Raw genomic sequence first — 12,017 nt, forward strand, 5'->3', positions numbered from 1 at the left:
TCTGAGAGGACTTTTCCTAGTTGCTAAGTTTCAATTAAGTAAATCAATTCCCTAGTTTGTGTTATGATTTTTGGTATACAACCAGAATAGCTCAATAAATCTTTGTTTTATATTGTAATAACTTCAAAGAACAATACTTCCCAAAATATTTATGTAATGAAATTGTGGTTCGATGACACGACATGAATGATTTGATCGTGAATGCAGTACAAACTTGCATTAAAATTTTCGGTGAAACAAGACATTTCCCATGATTCACTGTGAATATAGAATAAAAATTCCATGTAGATTTCTTCATAAGTAGAACTCGCCGAAGAAGTAATGACAGAACAATTTAGGAGGCATTGAAATACGAACACTGAGACATAGATGCGTAGAAATACTAATTGCGTAGATACCTGATGCTTAGAGCGTCCATCCATTTTTGAAGAAGAAGCAGTCGAGCCGGATTAAATTCCTTTTTTTTATTTAAATTCTCATTTTGTGGCCACAATTCACTTGGCATTCCACTCGTGACTATTAAAGAGCATTTACAATTTTCGATATTATTGCCATAGAAGCGAATATAGCAGCTCATACATGATTGCAGTAAAGCATTTCGCGAAGAGGAAAGCACAAGCAAAAGTAACGCATCGGTTCATAGAAAGAAGGCAGGGAGTCAAAAGTTTCAGTTTTTAGTTTTGGTTTACAATTCGGCGATTGGTCGAGAGGCATCTGCATTAAGGGTTACGTAAAATCGCATGATTAATTTCAATGACGCAGTTTAGACTTAAGCGCTATTTTTAGGACAGATAGATGAAGTTCCCAAATGAAATAAAAAATATAAGAGGTTATAGTGAATTAAATTTAGAAGTTTGCTTTCATATTTTTTATCTTACATTTATATACTTCTGTATTTAGCCATTAAGTTGGATGGTGTTAATTCCACACAAAAGTTTCAACCTTTCTTGTAAATAATCTGCGAGTGGCAAGTAGTCTCATTTCGTGATATATGTTTTACATTTAAGTTAATTGTTTTAGTTTGGGTTATATTTTGCTTGTAAATTATCAGTGGATAAATATGAATTTATTTGATTTTTCGCCAATAAGTTTAAGGGGGCTCATACACCTTAAACCCCTTATGATCTTCGAATATGTGACTGTTGCAAGAAATGGGATATTATATTTATTTCAGAAACAATTACTGACTCTAGTGTAGAATTGGGTGCCCCTTCGATTGGCCACAAATTTTTAAAAATTTTGGCGATGAAACCTCACTTCTGGTTACCACGATAGTTTTAACTTTGTTTTAGCTTTCCGATTTTATTTAAATGAAAATAGATTGATGTGCACATGGACATATTTAAGGCAGTGCGCAATTCCTAGTTTGTGCAATTCTAGGATGTTTTTTTAAGTAAAAACAGATCGATGTGTACATGGACACAGAACTTGTGCAATTCTTTGAATTCTTATTTTGGTTTTGTGCGGCCATCTTGAAACTGTGCCTTCCTGGCGCCGATCTTGGCCTCAAAAACGAATCGCCAATAAACAAGGGGCAGTTGTAAACTTTTACCCAATTACTTCCAACTTTTTGCAGCTGACTGTTACTAATATAGCTGCTTTGGAAACTAGTAACCAGAAAGTTTGTGTTGCCACAAATATTTTTGTAATTTAATCTGCTTTGTGACAAAATTTTTCGTCATGTTTCCACCTTGCGCGCCATATTATATTTTTAAAATGACTAATGGTACATACTTGAAATTTGATGGAATTCTTTATATGGGTAGTATTTTCTAACTGAACCTAAAATCTGATAAATATTTTAATATTAAAAAAATTTATGGACGAAAACATTACAGACTTTTTTAATAAAGTACATTTTATAAACTCAACTCCAAATAAAATAAAAATTTAACATGAAATTCTTAGAATTTTTGGTTCACAGTAGTTTCTAAATGTTATAAAAGCCACATATTAAATATGGAATTCAATTACGCAACAGAATGTTTTAAACTGTGCGCGCAAGGTGGAAACATGACGAACAATTTTGTCACAAAGAGGATTAAATTATAAAAATATCTGTGGCAACACAAAACTTTCTGATTACTGTTTCAAAAAGCAGCTATATTATGTAGTCAGCTGTAAAGGGTTGGAAGTAATTGATTTTAAAATAAATAAGTTATCCCAATTCTTGCAACAGTCACATATTCGAAGATCTTATGGATTTTAAGGTGTATGAGTCCCCTTAAATAACTGTGTGGTTAATTAATAAGTTTGTAGAGTCATCAGGATTTTTGAAGAAGGAGACATGAAAAGTGAACCATGCCCCGCCAGGACTCGAACCTAGACCTCTCGAACATGCGCCGAGTATACTACCATTACACCAATGAAGGCATGCTGAAAGAAGGGAGAAAATAACACTCAGTTTAAGTTTAATTTCACACCACAGAATTTTTAAACACGTTAAGAAGATATATTTCAAAATATCAAATTAACTTCTTATATAATGGCAAAAAATTTATGGAAACATTAATAATTTATATAATCTTTCTAATTGCTCCCACAAATGACGCAGCCTTACGATGGTAAAATGACCCTTTTTGAAGATTTAAACATTTTTAATGAAATTTTAGAAACTGTACCTGAAAATGTGACAACAAATTATGCATTTTTTACACCATTTTAGTCAAACTTGAATAATATTTATGTTATGTATTGACATTATTAAAATTGTGGACATGATTATTAACAATTGAGTTAATAATATGTTAACATTGTAGAGACATTAAGTTAATTGGAGAAGCCGGAGAGATGAAAAATGAGCAACCACCTTCGCCGGGAATCGAACCACGGACCTGTGGAATACCGGCCCAGCGTGCAGAACCACTGCACCACGAAGGCACGCTAGGAAGGGACGAGAAATACCTTATAAAATGTCTTTAACAATTACTAACATGTTAGTACTGTAATTACAACATAAAACTTAAATTATTACTAGTTACAGTCAACGCCCTGTTGACCGGAGACGGATTAACCGAACCTTGTCTAAAATAATTAAGTTTGTTTATTGTGGGTCGATGAAAAATTACTATCCCAAACCATAAGAATAGAGCACAGTGTCTACCAGAAATACAAAATGGAAACAAAATGCGGGAGATAATAGCGGTGATAGTAGATTGAAGTCACAGTATTTAGGAATTGTTTTTAACCACGACGTACACAATTTGAAATATGTGAACATTGTTAAATCATTCGTTCAAATTTCTGTGTCGCAAATTAAAAACCCAACTATTAATTTTTTGTGCATCATATGTTTCAATGTTGTAGTTACAATTTTATAAGTAGGTGATCGGACACACATGGAGGGTGATTCAAATTGCTTTGCTGAATATCTTCTATTAGCATGCAGAGTCATTAGGATTTTTGATGCTGAGAGACGTTAAAAATGAGCAATGCCCTCGGCGAGACTCGAACCATGGACCTCTCGAATACGCGCCGAGCGTGCTGACCACTACGCCACGAAAGCATGCTAAGAAGGCGGGAGAAATACCTTATAAGCATAATAGTTTCATAAGAATAAATTGAATTTAATTAAATAAATTTAATTTAAATACAAATTTAATTAAATATTCTTTGCGCCATTGCTGCAAAGAATGAAATTTAAATTTAAACAAATTTAAATTTTAATTTTAACAAACACGTATAAAAGTAAAAAAGCAAATTTAAAGCCAAAATAAAGAAGAAAAGCCAAAACAATTTTAAAAAAAATATGCAAACATATAAAAGATTTAATTCTCGAACTAATCTACAATATCATTTAAATTCAGAAGCATTAGCAAATCAAGTGCAAAACCAATCCATGAAAATATTAAAATTAATCCAAACAATTTATTTAAAAATGCATAAGTGATAATTTAGTTAATTTCTAAGGGTACCACTTTATTGGTATTTCTTTTTGGACATTCTTCACTTTTGACTTTTAACCCTAGCCTGCATGAATGACGAAACACGAATTGAATGATTGGAGAGTTAGGTTTGGAGGCAACTTCCCCTTGATAAGTCTGTCTCCTGCCTACTCAACAGTCATTCACTTATGCATTTTAAATAAATTGTTTGGATTAATTTTAATTTGCTAAATTAATGAATTTATTTTCATGGATTGGTTTTGCACTTGATTTGCTTATGCTTCTGAATTTAAATGATATTGTAGATTAGTTCGAGAATTAAATCTTTTACATGTTTGCACATTTTTAAAAAAAAATTATTTTGGCTTTTTTTCTTTATTTTGGCTTTAAATTTGATTTTTATTTTTATACGTGTTTGTTAAAATTTAAATTTAAATTTGTTTAAATTTATAAGGATAATAAATGTTATTTGTATGCATTAGTGTTATTGATCACTTCAGTTATTTTCTTGTTTTCCTTGCAATTCTAAATTTAATCATTTAATTTCGATGTAAAATCTGTAAGAAATTCAAAATCATTCATCCAAATTTCATCTCTTAAACTTGAACTCACGTATCTTATCTTGATCTTATTCTTCGAGAATTTTATTTTATCTCAGATAATAAATCACGAAATTGTTGCTGAAATTTGTTTCTGCTTAGGTACCTTAGATTCGAATGTAATAATAACTCTGACTGTCCTTCATCAATTTGCAACCAGAAGAGACGCCATTTGAGGTAACTTCCTCGTATGCAATCAACAATTTTGAACGTTATGACCATTACTTCTTTTGCATTTAGTCTTTTGCTGGCTAATTTAGTCTTTTTCTGGCTAATTTAGTCTTTTGCATTTAGTCTTTTGCTCACCGGCTTTTGGCAGTGAATATCGCAGTGATAGCTCAAAAATCTTTGGAATTCGTCAACATTTTAGCATGGAGTTATAAATTCATTTATGCGGATTCTCATTGAGCCAGCTCCATCTTTTGTTGTTGAAACTAATTTAAAAATTGGTTATTTCATATTAGCTAGGAAGCTGTTAAAACAGTTGAATGAATCTATACTTACACCTTTTAAAAAAATGAATTATTATTTAGTCCTTTTTTACATATGAATTCCATTTAATCCTTTTTTATAAAAAATCATACCCAACTATTCTTTAGATGCATAATCTTTAAAAACTATTAGAATAAAAATAAGCATTTGTGCCACTTCAATTATATCTGTCGAATCATTAAATTCGCCGGTAAAACTGTGTATTAATGTCGTCATGTAACTGTTCTCTTATATTTTCGCTCATCTCCAAATCGGCTACGTCACAGTATTTCAAAACAATTGTAGATCTTTAATTTCAGCAATAACTTCATTCTTGTTCTTAAAATCATTAAAAAATGAATCTGATATTTATAATAAAATTTATTTATAAATTCCCGCTAGAAAATGACTTACGTTACGTTATTTTGCTAACATAAGGCTAATTTTGAATGATTCAATATTCGCACCACATGATTTGAACATGGGCTTTTTAAAACCGTTCTGTTGAGATTTAATTGAGCCTCAAAGTTCTTATTTTATTTTTTTCTGCAGTCAGTTTCCTAAGTCTTGTAAATAATCTAAGTTGTCTTTGCTTTTTGATGACAAAATCGTATCGCGATAGGTTTTCTGGTCATTCCTGCACTACATAGTGAAATTTAAGGAAATGTTTCATTAACTTCTCTAAAAGAAACTTTAAAATGGTTCTTTTGGATAACGGATTCGAGTATGCCTCTACACCACTTGTTTAGCAAATTTGTACAATCCAAAACAATCATGTAAGTTTACAATCAGTTCAATTCTCAAGCATACAAAACACAATAATAATAAATAGATACTTTGTAGACCTTAAAATACCGCGTGTGGTCTTGAGGCAATTAAATGGTTTACGCTTAAATTCCGTATTTAATATGTGTCTGATACAGCAAAGGAATATATTAACGCTGAGAGCAAAACGCAGTCGCTGCTAAAAAAAAAAACCCTTTATCTTAGTTGCAAAAGCATTTAACTTTAAAAATTTTTTGATAAAGAAAAAGAAAAAATTCTTTTATCACTCTTTTATATAAAATCATGTCTCGTGAAAAAAATCAGAGAAAGCATTGAAGCAAGTTGTAGTTATTTTAATTACCTCTGCTATCAAAAGCCAAGCTGATGGGAAGCAGTAGATTATAGATCCTGAGAAACTGATGTTAGGTGCTAAGTATTTGTCGCTAATGTACTTGAAAAGGAAGTTTACATAGCTCTAAAAATTCTAGTACTAAGTTTTATGGTAACAATAAGCATCCTGGCCATCCTGGTGCTGCAAAATCTAAAGATTACTCAATGCTTAAAAAACATTTCTCATCCGTTTATACACTGGTGTGCAAAAATTAAGGATGAGCCGAGAAATTAGCATAAAAGCAGGAAAGAGAAAGGAAGGACAGAAAGGCCAGTCAAGAGATTGCCTTGTGACCGGTAGAGTAGAACTTGCGCACATACTGCACATGACGTGGAGAGTAGTGTCGAAAAGAGTATTGCACACGGGTGGTGTGCATGCTCGGCATTTCTGTAAAAGTAATTGCATGGTGCATAATTATTTCAACAGCGTCCATCTGCTACTACTGTGTGATATGGCAGACAGGTAATCCAGGAGACGTTATCTGGATGACTTTGCCTGATATCGCCTCTTTGGGAAAATGGAAGAAGATCGAAGTGGGACAAGTGTAGCGAAAGAGTTCGGGATCGCTCTTGCCATCGTTTCACGAGCCTAGAGAGCATTTCAAATGGCTGGAGCAGCTGCTCGAGCGTTCAGCAGTGGTCGTCCACGAGCGACAACGGTGGCAGAGAACCAGTATATTGTCCTACTGGCGAAACGAGACAGCAGGAGATATTGTAAGGCACATGCAATAGACTACTGAACGTTCGTTATCGTGATTTACCGCGGCCAAGAAGCTGCACAAACATGGCCTGTATGCACGACCACTAGTGCACTGTGTGCCATTAAGTTTGCTCATCGGAAACGCCGGTTTCTGTTGTGCCGGGAACATCAGCACTAGACACAATAGAAGAGATTTCGAGTGCTTTTTACGAATAAGAACCAATTTAGTCTGACGAGCGATTCTTTACGTATTTGCGTCTGAAGAGAGAATGAAACACGCAATCACTCCTCCAACATCATAGAACAGAACAGTTTTGGAGATGCCGGAGTTCTCGTTTGGAGCGACATCATACTTGGTAGCCGTAACTGAGCTTCAAGGGGGTTCAGTCAGTGGTGTTTGGTATTGTGCCGGAAATTCTAAAGATATTCTAAATTTAAAATTATTTTGCGATATTGCTCTTGAACTGAGTTTTATGGTATAGTATGAAAAACATGATATTTAATAAATAAAGGTAACACACAAAATGTTTTAAAAAAAAACCCTTTTGGACGTAATTTAAAATCTGAAAAACTTTTCAGATTTTTTTTCTTTCTTTTTCATTTTCATCACAATTAATTAGAAATATTCTCACGTCATCAGATATACTGTTAACCTATATAATTACTTATGTCTGCGGGTGTGCATATATATGTTTCTTCTGTATGTTTATTGTCATTAGTCTTGGTAGCAGAGGCGACTGGCGACTTCAGCTGGTGATATAATCATTTAATTCAAGCTGTTCAAGTTTTCTTGCAGAGACAATATTTACTAACTAATCTGTCTTGGGTATGGTATTTTAACAACAAAGTTGTCTAATTTTTGGAGCTTTTTCTTTCCTCTGGCTGTTGTTTCTTTTCTCTTCGTGTTTTGGCTCCATTCTTTTGCTTTTTCTTAACCGTTTTATATCAGTTGTTATAACTGTTTTGATATTTCTTACCTTCAAATTTTATTTTCCAGTGAACAACTAATAAAGCAACTCTTAAGAAGATTTCGCAGAATTAAATATAGCACACAGTCTACTGTACTGCACTTAACTGTTCTAGTTACTCCTTTCATCAAATGCGCATGCGCAATCTAACCATACACAACTTTGTACCAGTAGTTTTTTTTTTTGCTGTACATTAATACTTTCTTACGTTCAAATGTACAAAACATAACAAAAATATATACATGCGACATGAGACGGAGGATGTGGGCACCTCCCCTCTACCAATACGGTTAATGGGTATAGCGCCACGTCCACCTTTATCTAGATAACCATACGTGTTCATTGTGCTAATATACTAATACATAAACATACATACAATTTTGGTACTTAATACAGTGGCGTTAAAGCTAATTAATGTTAGACACTGGATAATACATTGCCATGTTACAAGGTGTATGCAAAAGCTTGGATACGGTAGCATATATACATAACGTGTGTTGAGTACACTATGATCCTTTGAAGCATTATCATTAGATTACAGAAGACATGTACATACTGAAATATTAGGTGCGCAATGTTATGCTGGAATAATAAGTAATTAGTACAGAGAATTAAAAGTTAGACCCTAGATTAGTATTGTGTGGTACAGTGTCTTGCTACTGAATTATTTGTACTGTTTCCTAAGTACATTAACCAATGTACAAAGATATTAAAACACGTGTATTAGGTACACAGTATTTAGTGGATACCCAAGCGTTAGGTAAGTGCTACTTTAACATACATTAACAGTAGGTACTTAATACAATGCTGAACAGATAATTGGTGCAATTAATTTTAGAGTGGGGCTCTAGTTAGATCTTTGCGATACGGTGCCGTGGTACAGGACAAAATGTGCAGATGCATAGTTACATTATCATATATACAGAACATAAATTCATATACAAAAATATATACAAAATAATTATCGCAAACAAAACAGGTTATATTTGGTAGGATTGCGCATGCATATTTGATGACAATGCTATTATACTGCAAAGGAGCCAACAAGATTATCAGTAGAATTCAGTAAACGGCACTAGAATTAATAACAAACAAGATAGGCTGCTGTGGCATTCAGTTTCATATCTAATTTTTATATTATTCGGGGAAAAAAGATATAAAACAACTTTTATAAATAATAACATATAATTTATTCACAAAATTTCTAATTAAATCTGTACACGTAACATATCAACGAGAGATTCGGCAACAAATTTATTAATTTACTATTACTTTTCGAATATTCAAAAATCAAAAAGTAATGTGCCTTTAAAGCGCGTATGCCTTTAGGCATTGCCTAATCTTGCCTATTTGTGGCTGCATCACTGACTACAATCCACAACAAGTCGTGAGAAATAATTCCTCCAGACCTCTTCAACAACTAAACCAGAAGTCTCAGGTATGTCAAGACCCCTTTAACAAGTAAAGCTGTGCGCTTGGATACTCAGGTGCATCCATTTTACATGCGTTTAGGTCTTTGACTCTAACGCCTCTGGTGTTGAAAAATCAGAGGATGAAAATAAATTCACAAGGGAAATAACACAAATTTCAGTAATCGTTTCCAGTGTAATTTTGATAGATATTGAAGTTTAAATTTCTGAAATTGTTTATGTTCCCAATATATTCACTAGATGGCAGCACCACATATTTCCTCGGAAAAGCGTGAGATCGTATTCATATTCTTTACACGTTTGTAAAATGATAAGAAAAGTATAAATTAAAAAAGCATTAGTTGCTCTTATTTTCTATACTCAACAATATAAAATAAGCACTTGTAGCAAGCTAACATGGGAACGTAACGGAAAAGAATTTGGGTTTTCATCCGCAGAGAACCCGTTGGCGCTTCGGGAAAGAACCCTTTGGCGCCGTTGCAGTTTTACTCGCCAAGCTCGCAGCTTATCGAGGATGAGCCGAGCCGTAAGCGTGATATTTTGTAAACGTGGTTTTTAGTGATGTAAATTCAAGTTAGCAGACAATGGTAGTAAAAATTCACAGATAATAAGTATGTAGATATAAAACTAACAGGTTAAACGTGATATACGAAAATAAATTTCTATTAAATTCAAGTTAGCACAGAAAACAATGTATTAAACATAACGGGAAGTAAAAATTCATTTAAAAAATAACAATTAGTATTTTTATACTTACGTTTACAATATACTTATATGTATTTTCTCTAATTCAAATAGAATACTAATATTTCTATTACAAATGTCCTTTTTTCACTATTAAGTACTTTGCCTGTTGATTGATGTATTTCGGTAAGAGCCATGCCCATGTAATAAATTAATGAATACATGACCTTTAATATATCTATTTTACATAGTTTTAAGTATTTTTTTTTCAAGTTACTTGCATACAGCTTAAAGCATTTTACGTTGAAACAAATACCTATCCTTTTTCATAATATATTTCACAATAGAAATAACCTTCAACAGTAAACAAATTTTCTTCAGTAGTATTTTTAATAAAACTAGAACTTTATACATTTTAAAATTATTATAGGGGTTGGAAACCTCATGGTTCTGCGTGCTTACAGCTGTTAATAATTAAGAACAAAGCGTGAACAGCCATGTTACAAATTAGCATTCACCCCTCCCGCCATAATTTCTTCCTTTGATCCCGAACTGACGACCCGAAAACCGGCATCTTTCAACGAAAACTTCTTTGATTATGCGAAAATATTTCTATCTATTCGTTGTTAAAAAATTCAGAAAAAATAATAATAAATAAGAGAAAAATAATATAAATATCCAAATGCGAACAACGACAACCTTCGCATAAGCGAATAGGATGAATTAGCTAGGTTACCAGGTTTGAACTATTATCGCCAAAGTTGGCGATGTTTACATTTACCGGGTTCTCTGCGGAAGTGCTTCCAAAAACTTAAACAACTAAATAACAAAATTATTATTTGATGTATTAAAACAAATTTTCGTTGCATTATTTATTCCAAAATCGTTAACTTATTTTTAATAAGGAAGAATATAATAAAGAACTGCTTATAGAAGAAAGGCAATTTAATAGCGGAGCAACATATACATATTTCATTCCTGATGTAAATGCTAGCTGGAAATCTATCGGTTCCGTTCCTGATAAAGATTATAGTTCCAGCAGGAAATTATGTCTAAGGCAGAACTTAAATTGCGCCGGAGCCCACCGGAGCCCGGCTCCGGTACTTCTCGATTTTATAGATAAATTATAATTTCAGCCGGAGCCCTAAATAAAAGGGCTCCGGCACTTCTTTTATGTAAGGGAATCACAATTTTAGCACATAAAATTTGGTTTTAATAGTGAAAATGCCTTAAAAATCAATTATCTTCTAAATGTACGTCTGTCTTTCCCTCACACTCAAGCCTTGCACAGAGGTTGAGACTTTTAAGGAAAGAAAAGCCCCCAAGTTATATGTCAAAGGCTTATTCTCCAGGATATTCAATGAATTTATTAGAGCGGGTAAATTGTGTATTCCTCCCTCAAAGAACTAAAAGTGATACCCTGGTTGTGAACGTTCCACGCTAGTCACTTCCTATTGCAGAGCTCCTGTAGACTTTCTGAATGATATAACCAAACGGGGGTACCACAGCTATCGCTGTACAGAGAAGTCTTATGTATATTCTCACTCTGTATTCAGGAAAATTGCTTCAGGAAAACTTTCTCCTTGACGGTTAGAATTATATCGACAGGGCATCGCGATCAGAAAGTCTTAAACTCTTCCCTCTTTATTTTCAAAGCTATACTTTTCCGTTAAATTTCTTTCTATATCCTCATACTGTTCTTAGAATTCTCACTATTCTCCTTAGTGGAGCTTTAATCGTTTCATCTTTTTTCTTGGTGTGCTTCAAAAAACGGTCATCCCTTGAAATAGTACATTATGCGTACAATCAGGGCTTAAACTGAGATGGAGATCGGCTGAGGAACTGCTTAACATCTAAGGTGAATTGTAATTCCAGCCGATGCCCCAAATAAGACCAGGTCCGATACTTGTTTTTCCTATTTAACTATTTAAAATTAATTCAATAATTCATTAGATTTCTCTTTATCTCTTTACACTTTTCTTAATTATAATTAATTATGATTAATTAATTAATCAATTAAAATAATATTAATCTAATTTAAATTTATTGTTTAATTATTTTAATTTTAGCTACTTTATTCTTTTCTCCTTCCTCACAGTCTTCCGTAGGGCTCCGGCACTTCTAAG

This window comes from Stegodyphus dumicola, chromosome 3 (genome assembly GCF_044657685.1).
Source record: "Stegodyphus dumicola isolate Sdum_Otavi_A_Nest chromosome 3, ASM4465768v1".
Classification (NCBI taxonomy): domain Eukaryota; kingdom Metazoa; phylum Arthropoda; class Arachnida; order Araneae; family Eresidae; genus Stegodyphus; species Stegodyphus dumicola.